Source organism: Heterodontus francisci, unplaced genomic scaffold, assembly GCF_036365525.1.
Source record: "Heterodontus francisci isolate sHetFra1 unplaced genomic scaffold, sHetFra1.hap1 HAP1_SCAFFOLD_121, whole genome shotgun sequence".
NCBI classification, from domain to species: domain Eukaryota; kingdom Metazoa; phylum Chordata; class Chondrichthyes; order Heterodontiformes; family Heterodontidae; genus Heterodontus; species Heterodontus francisci.
The window spans coordinates 2,811,796-2,820,954 of NW_027140425.1; the positions used below are offsets into that span (position 1 = coordinate 2,811,796).

Genomic DNA, 9,159 nt, shown 5'->3' on the forward strand with positions numbered 1-9,159 from the left:
GTTGATGACACACACAAGACAGCTGTGATCGACAAGGAACTCACAATGCTCAATGTGGACATTGCTGTGCTGCAAGAAACTAGACTCGTTCAAAGTGGATCCCTCAAAGAGAAACACGACACCTTCTTCTGGCAGGGGAAAGCCCAAGAGGCAACTCGTGAACATGGAATGGGTTTCACAGTAAAATACACGCCACTTCAAATGAGTGAACCACCCACAGTAGGCTCAGAGAGACTTCTTACTCTTCACTTGTCAACAAGTGTGGGCCCAGTTAATCTCATGTGCATCTATGTCCCGACACTCACCTCCACCCCAGATGTCAAGGATCAATTCTATGTGACACTTGACACTGCCATCAGTAGAATTCCCAGCACTGAGGGACTGTACCTTCTAGGAGACTTCAACACAAGCTTGGGTACTGACTACACAGCTTTGCCAATGTGCATAGAGCACCAGGGGATTGGCAAGATGAATGAAAATGGACAGAGGTTTCTGGAGCTATGCTGTCACCATGGATTCTGTGTGATGAACAGCTACTTCCAGGTCAAGCTGTGCTACAAGGTGTCCTGGAGACATCCGAGATCATGCCATTGGCACCAGCTAGACCTTATCTTCACCAGACATAACACCCTCAGCAGTGTCCTCATCACTCGCAGCTATCACAGCGCTGACTGTGACACTGATCACTCCCTGGTGTGTAACAAGGTCAGGCTTCAGCCAAGGAAGCTTCATCCATCCATGATGAAAGCTCGTCTTCTGATCAACACTTGCCGAACCACTGACCCAGAAAGGACCCAGGAGTTCCTCAACATCCTCGATCAGGCTCTTTCAGACAACAATGCTCAAGGCCTCAGTGCAGTGTCAAAGTGGAATCATCTGCACACCACCATCTATAACTCTGCACTCACTGTGTATAGGAAAAGAGATGGGAGGAATGCTGACTGGTTTGAGGCTTATTGGACTGAAATGGAGTTAGTTACTGCAACTAAGAGGAGAGCCCTCATGAACTACAAACAAGTCCCCAGCAAACAACATCTAAATGCTCTCAGAGCTGCCAGAAACAAGTCTCTGCAGACTGCTCGGCACTGCACCAATCAATACTGGTTAAAACTCTGCTGATGAATCCGGGGATGCTATGTTTGAAGCAATTAAGAAAGCAATGGGCCCAGTAGTAACTAAATCAGCACCTTTTGAAGACAAAGAGAGGGGTGATCATCACTGAACCTAACAAGCAGATGGAAAGGTGAGTGGAGCATTATCTTGAACTCTACATAACGGAGAACATTGTCATTGAAGTAGCTCTCAGTGCCATTCCAGACTTCCCTGTCATGGAGGAACTGGACAGTGAGCCCACCATAGTCCAGCTCAACAAGGGCTCAAAACATGCGTGATGCAAACATTGTCACCTTGTACAAAATTAAGGGGGATCGCAGTGACTGCAGCAATTATCGGAGCCAGCTACTCAGTTCCACTCACCTGCTCGATCCCTTTCCTCCTGCAAGTTCCTTTGCTTCAGGTATCCATCCAATTTCCTTTTCAAATCATTGATTGTCTCTACTTCCACCACACTCGTGGGTCAGGACATTACCACTCACAGCATAAAAAAAAATCCGCCTCACCCAAGGATGGGAAATATTTATATCTTCTATATTTAGCTTATTCTCTATCTCTACGAGAATAGAATGGCAGTCAACATGAAAGGGAACCCAAAAATCTTCGAGCAGTATATAAATAATAAGCAGGTAGTCAGCGGTGAAGTGGGCCCCATTAGGGACAAAGAGGGTAATATATACTTAGAGCTGCAGGGCAATGTTAACCTAGTTAATAAGTACCTTGTATCAATGATCACTAAGGAAGTGGAATTTGACAAAATATCAGGAGAAGTGGAGAGTGTAGAGGCAATGGAGAGGGTACAAATTGAGAGAGGGAGGTACTGAAAAGGCTGGTTATGCTTCAGGAAGATAAATTACCTGGTCCAGATGGCTTTCATCCCAGATTGCGAAAGGAAATGTGGATGCAGATAACAGAAAGGCTTGCTATAATCTTCCAATCTTCCCTGGATACGGGGGTGGTGTCAGAGGATTAAACAGTTGCAAATGTGACACCCTTATTCAAGAAAGGGTGTAAGGACAGTCCGGCTAACTACAGGCCAGTTAGATTAAGGTAAGGTTTTAGAAAGAACAATCAGGGAAAAAATCAACAGTCACTTGGAGAGGTTTGAGTTAATTAAGGAGAGTGAGCATGGATTTATAAATGGGAGTTCATGCTTGACTAATCTAACTGCATTTTTTGATGAACTAACAGAGAAGGTTTATGAAGGGAATGCAGTGGATGTTGTTTATATGGATTTTAAGAAACGACACATAAAAGGATGATTAACAACATTGAGGTTCATGGAATAGGAGGGTCAGTGTCCAATTGGAGAGAAAATTGGCTTAAGGACAGAAAACAGCAAGTCGTAATAAATGATTCATTCTCAGACTGGAAGCTTGTCGACAGTGCTGTTCCCCAAGGGTCACGTTTGGAACCACTGCTTTTTACTTGCGACAGATAAATGAATTGGATCTTGGAATATAGAGTAGAATCTCAAAATATGCCGATAACACCAAACTTGGAGAAGTGGCATACAGTGAGGATGAAATGAACCACCTGCAACAAGACAGTGATAGGCTAGCAGAATGGGCAGACAGGTGCACATGGATTTTAACAGTGACTAGTGTGAGGTGATGCATTTTAGCAGAAGGAATAGGGAGAGGCAATATATACTTAATGGCACAGTTCTAAAGAGTGTGCAGGAATAGAGGGACCTGTTCACTGAACAATGAACAACGTGAACAATTACTTCTTGTTGTGTGCTCTCAGATTTGTCACCTTCACTGTACTGGAGTGAGGTGACATCTACTGGCAGGAAGCAAGAACTGCAATCAAGCAGCAGAAATTCCATCGTCTGTCAGGGTGAAAGAAACATTGCAATGTGAGGAAATAGTGAATGGGTTTGACTGGGTTGGTGGAGACATGATTCCACTTGTGGTGGAGTCCAAAGCAAAGGCCAGAAATATAAAATTGTCATTATTAAAAGATATGAGGAATTCATGATAAATGTATTTAGGTAGTGAGTGGATGGAATCTAGATAAAATAGAAAGTGAGATTGGGTGGACAGATGCAGTGTGAAAGGATGGCTCAAACAAAAGGTAAACGCCCTGAAAGGTGAACTCTGTTTCTCTCTCCACAGATGCTGCCAGAGTTTCTGAACATTTCCAACACTTTCTGTTTTTATTTCAGAATTTGCAAGATGTTGCTTTGCTCTGAAAAAAAAATGGATGGTCGGCTTTGGCTGCCAGTGAAATTCCACAGGAGCTAAAAGGAAGTTCTGATATCAGTGGCATGTTGATATAGGGGTATGATCCTTGCTTCGGGTGAGTGATTAATTAATGTGTGAGAGATCCTGGGTTCAAATCCTGGACAAGTCCTTCTTCTTTGGCATTTTTAGTTTAAGGTCATTGATTGGTTTCAGCCTTGCAGAAGGCGGAATTGATTTCCATATGGAGCCTGCTTGAGGACCAGAGAGCTGGATTCAAAGAGCTTGATTAACTAAATGTACAGATAGCCAAGTGGGAATATAAAGTTGTTGCAGTAATTGTGACCTGACTCCAAAAACAACAGGACTGGGTTCTGGACTGGAATGGAATGGAATTCTTCAGTGTTTCTGTTGTTTGGCTTGCACTGACTCATCGATTTTCTTGTTTTTCACTTTGTCGATGCCTTTGAATAATTGTGGATCCTTCTTCAGATTGTCATCTTTCACCAGGTAGTTCTGACCTCTGATGATGATGATCGTAATGAGCTTCAACTCACTGATAGTTTTGGAACTGAACAGATTTCCTTTGCTTGAGTCTACAACATGGAACTCAGTCTGACATGTGGACCCATGGGAGGATTTGAATGCCACCCCTGCGTTGGAGAATACAGTTGCATCCATCCAATAAGAGACCGAGTAGAAGTGACAGTTCAGTCAGTCAAACATTAAACTTTTAATTTCAGGGTGGTGAGTTTGAGTGCCATTTTGTTTTTCCCTTGTTTAAGGCTTCATTAGCAGAGAGTACAAGGAGTGTTTGAAATGAAATTCAGCAAAAGTATGAGAAAGTCTCACTTTGATTTGGGACTCATCTCTCTGCAGCATCTCGCTGTGAAAGATTGAACTTCATCTCATTTCATTCCGAGCTCGGGGTCAGTGCGGCTCAGTGGGACTTCTGGCTGTCTCCTGCTTCACAATCCATCAGTGCCGAGAAAGCAATGGGGAATATTATTCACGGCTCTGTAACCTGAGGACACCGATTTAAGGTGAATGGCAAAAGAACCAAAGGCAACATGAGGAAAAACTTCTTTTGCACAGCGAGTGGTTAAGATCTGATATGCACTGCTTGAGAGTGTGATGGAGGCTGATTCAACCATGGCTTTCAAAATGGTATAAGATAATTATCTGAAGTGGAAAAATTGCATGTTTTCATGGAATACATGAGTCTGTGGCATGAGCTGAGTTGCTCGTGCATAGAAGCAGCACAAGCACAATGAGCTGAATGGCTTCCTTTTGTTCTGTAACTATTCTATGATCTATGATTCTTTTCAGAGTGAAATCAACACTCACATACAAGAAACTGACAGGTACACTGTAAACTTCGCATTACCAGACAAGAAATTGACAGATACAGTGTGAAACCCACAGTCACGTAGCAGCAGTTGGCAGGTAACGTGTAAAAATCTTTCTTTCATATCCCAACTGCAAGGTACAAAGGAAATTAGGTACAAACCCAGGCTCACACTTCAAAGACTGAGAGATACAAAGCAAAACACATACTCACCTACAAGTACAGAGACAGAGACACACTCAGAGGAGGTGCAGATTAAAGACACATGCATGTAACAGAAACTAATAGGGATAGAATCAAACCCTTTCTCACTTCTCAGAAACTGATAGATATAGACAAAAGCTGATGCTCACATACAATTTGTTGAAAGATATGTGGTGAAACTCACAGAGCAATAGCAGAAACAAACAAGTACTGAATAATACCCACAGTCACAGACCAAAAACTGAAATATACTGAGTTAAACACCACTTTCTCACACCAGAAACTCATGGCTGCAAAGTGAAGCTGACTCTATCCTCCCAGGCACTGACAGGTGCAAAAGAAAACACTCACGACGATTCCAGGTCATGAAATGTACGTAATAAAACCTTTGAGCTGAAAGAATAGCATTAATGACAGGTGTGATACCCAGAATGCACAGCGGCCTAGAATCGGCCCTATCTGTGACAGGAGCGGGGCGCGCAGGCGCGGTAGGGAGCTTTCTCAACAGCTCGAGCTGCGGGTTCGGAGTTGGAGCGGGATATTCACAAAGTGCGAGAAGACTTTGCGGGCTCACACAGCTGGAGCAGGGCCTCAGGGCCACAATAAGATGGAACAATCCCATCTGTATCCCTGCGGATGGCGGTGGTGAAGCTTTTCCCGGTGAGGCTTCCCGAAACGGCGTCCATAAATGGATAAGAATTGGGGACTGGGCAGGGAGCGTCTCTAAATGAATAAAATTTGGGTACTGGTCAGGGAGCGTCTGTAAATGGATAAGAATTAGGGACTGGGCAGGGAGCGTCTGCAAATGGATAAGAATTGGGGGACTGGGCAGGGAGCGTCTCTAAATGAATAAGATTTGGGTACTGGTCAGGAAGCGTCTGTAAATGGATAAGAATTGGGGACTGGGCAGGGAGTTTCGATAATTGAATAAGAGTTGGAGACTGGGCAGGGAGCGTTTCTAAATGAATAAGATTTGGGGACTGGGCAGGGAGCGTCGATAAATGCTTAAGAATTGGGGGCTGGTTCGGGAGCGTTTCTTTATTCGTTCGTGGGATGTGGGCGTCGCTGGCTCGATCTCAGCTCGAGTAATGTGTCCAGTTCTGGGCACCAGGCTTTAGAACGGACATCAAAGCTTCTGAGACAGTTCAGAGGAGATTTACTAGAATGATACCAGAGATGAGGGGTGTCAGTTCTCTGGACAGGCTGGTGAAGCTGGGATTGTTCTCCTCAGAGCAGAGAAGGTTAAGGGAAGATTTAATAGAGGTGTTCAGAATCATGAAGGATTTTCATAGGGTAGAGAGGGAGAAACTGTTTCCACTGTCCTGGGGGTCAGTAACCAGAGGACACAGATTTAAAATAATTGGCCAAAAATGTCAAGGGGAGGTGAGGAGAGATCTTTTTACCCAGTAACTGATTCGGATTTGGAATGAATTGTCTGACAGGGTGGTGGAAACAGATTCAATTATAACTTTCATAAAGGAATTGGACAAATATTTCAAAGTGAAATTCTCCAGGATTATGGGGAAATAGGCAGGGGGTTGGACTAATTGCATCTTTTTGTCAGAGAATCAGCAGAGGCACAATGGGGCCGAATGGCCTCCTTCTGTGCTGCATGATTCTATGAACATAAGAACGAGGAGCCGGAGTCGGCAAGTCAGCCACTCGAGCCTGCTCTGCCGTTCAATACAATCATGGCTGATCTCATCACGGCAGTTCTTGTTTCTTGCCAGTAGATGTCACTTCACTCCAATACAGTGAAGTTTACAAATCTGAGAGAGACACAACAGGAAAGAATTGTTCACATTATAGTGAATGTGTGGGATTTAGAAATACTAGGAGTGGAGACGAGTTATTACTTGTCTGCTCGATCCCCATAGCCCTGTAAAATTATTTCCTTCAAGTGCCCATTCAAATTCCTTTTGTAATCCTCTATTGTCTCCATTTCCACCGCCCTCTTGGGCAGCGAGTTACAGATCATCACCAATCAGTGTAAAAAAGTTCTTGCGCACATTCCCCCTGTATTTCCTGTCCAAAACCTTCAATCTGTGTCCCCTAGTCCTTGTACCAAGAGTTAACGGGAACAATGTTTCCTTGCCAATTTATTTAAAACTGTCATAGCCAAAAACACATCTAACAATTCTCCCCTCACTCTCCTTTGATGCAGGTAGAACAACCCTAGCTTTTCCAACCTAACCTTGTAACTAAAATCCTCCATCCCTGGATCCATGCTGGTGAATTTCCTCTGCATCCTCTCAAGGACGCTCACATTCTTTCTTAAGTGTGGTAAGCAAAACTGGAAGCAACACTCCAACTGGGGGCTAACCAGAGCTTTATAATGGTTCAGCATAACTTCCCTGCTTTGTACTCAATGCCTCTTTTTTTCAAGCCCAAGATCCCATATGCTTTGCTAACCACTCTCGCAATATGTCTTGCCACCTTCAAAGATTGATGCACATGAACCCCAAGTCCCTCTATTCCAACACACACTTTAGAACTGTGCCATTAAGTAAATATTGCCTCTCCCTATTCCTTATGCCAAAATGCATCACCTCACACTTGTCACTATTAAATTCCATCTGCCACCTGTCTGCCCATTCTGCTAGCCTATCATTGTCCTGTTGCAGGCAGTTCATATCATCCTCACTGTTTGCCACTCATCCAAGTTTGTTGTCATCGGGATATTTTGAGATTCTACTCAATATTCCAAGATCCAAGTCATTTATCTTTAGCAAAAAAAGCAGTGGTTCTGGCACTGACCCTTGGGGAACACCTCTGTCGACTATCCTCCAGTCTGGCAAAGAATCATTTCATAAGACTCCCTGTTTTCTGTCCTTAAACCAATTTTCTATCCAATTGGACACTGACCCTCCTATACCACGAACCTCAATTTTGGAAACCCCACTTTTATGTGGAACCTTGTCAAACGCTTCCTTAAAATCCATATAAACAACATCCACTGCATTCCCTTCATCAAGCTGCTCTGTTAGTTCATCAAAAAATGCAGTTAGATTAGTCAAGCATGAACTCCCATTTATAAATCCATGCTCACTCTACTTAATTAACTCAAACCTCTCCAAGTGACTGTTGATTTTTTACCCTGATTATTCTTTCTAAAACCTTACCCACCGCTGCTGTTAATCTAACTAGCCTGTAGTTAGCCGGACTGTCCTTACACCCTTTCTTGAATAAGGGCGTCGCATTTGCCACTGTTTACTCCTGGCACCTCCCCCGTATCCAGGGAAGATTGGAAGATTATGGCAAACTCTTCCATTATCTGCATCCGCATTTCCTTTCGCAACCTGGGATGCCAGCCATCCAGACCAGGTGATTTATCTACCCTGAGCACAGCCAGCCTTTTTAGTACCTCCCTCTCTCAATTTGTACCCTCTCCATTGTCTCTACTCTCTTCACTTCGACTGATATTTTGTCAAATTCCACTTCCTTAGTGATCACTGATACAAAGTACTCATTAAGTAGATTAACATTGCCCTGCACCTCTCAGCTTATATTATCCTTTTTGTCCCTAATAGGCCCGACTCAACCTCCTACTACCCACTTATCATTTACATGCTGCTCGAAGATTTTTGGGTTTCCTTTCATGTTGACTGCCAGTCTATTCTCATAGAAATAGAGAATAAGCAAATATAGAAGATATAAGTATTTCCCATCCTTGACGAGGTGGAACTTTCTTATGTTGTGGGTGGTAATGACTTGGCCCACGAGTGTGGTGGAAGCAGAGACAATCGATGATTTGGAAAGGAAATTAGATGGATACTTGAAGGAAAGAAACTTGCAGGAGGAAAGGGATCGAGCTGGTGAGTGGAACTGACGAGATTGCTCCGGGGAGAGCCAGCATGGATGTGATAGGCCAAACGACCACCTTCTGTGCTGTAAATGACTCTGTGTTGTTTCTCAAATTCAATCCACTGGTGCTTGGTAAATAATTTCAAAGTAAATTGTGCAACTGGAAAATCAGAACCAAGGCAAGGGACGCATAAGGAAGCAAAATTGCTGAAACCCGGGATTGAACCAGGAACCTTTAGATCGTCAGTTTAACGCTTTCCCAACTGAGCTATTTCAGCCCTGCATTGACAGTGGCTTGTTGTCCTTGTTTTGGAAGAAAATACATACATTCAAGTTTTCCAAAAAATTAAAGAACACAACATGTGAGTAATATTCCCCATTGCTTTCTCAGTACTGATGGATTGTGAAGCGGGAGACAGCCAGAAGTGCCACTGAGCCGCACAGACCCCGAGCTGAGAATGAAATGAGATCAAATTCAATCTTTCATAGTGAGATGCTGCTGAG

General features: G+C 43.6%; 1 non-coding gene across 1 annotated transcript; it reads right to left on the reverse strand.

Annotated features, from left to right (window-relative positions):
• Nucleotides 1-8,860: 8,860 nt before the first annotated feature.
• On the reverse strand, nt 8,861-8,933 carry trnav-gac (transfer RNA valine (anticodon GAC)). The gene has a single exon. It is a non-coding gene; the product is annotated as a tRNA-Val (tRNA).
• Between the last annotated feature and the right edge of the window lie 226 nt (nt 8,934-9,159).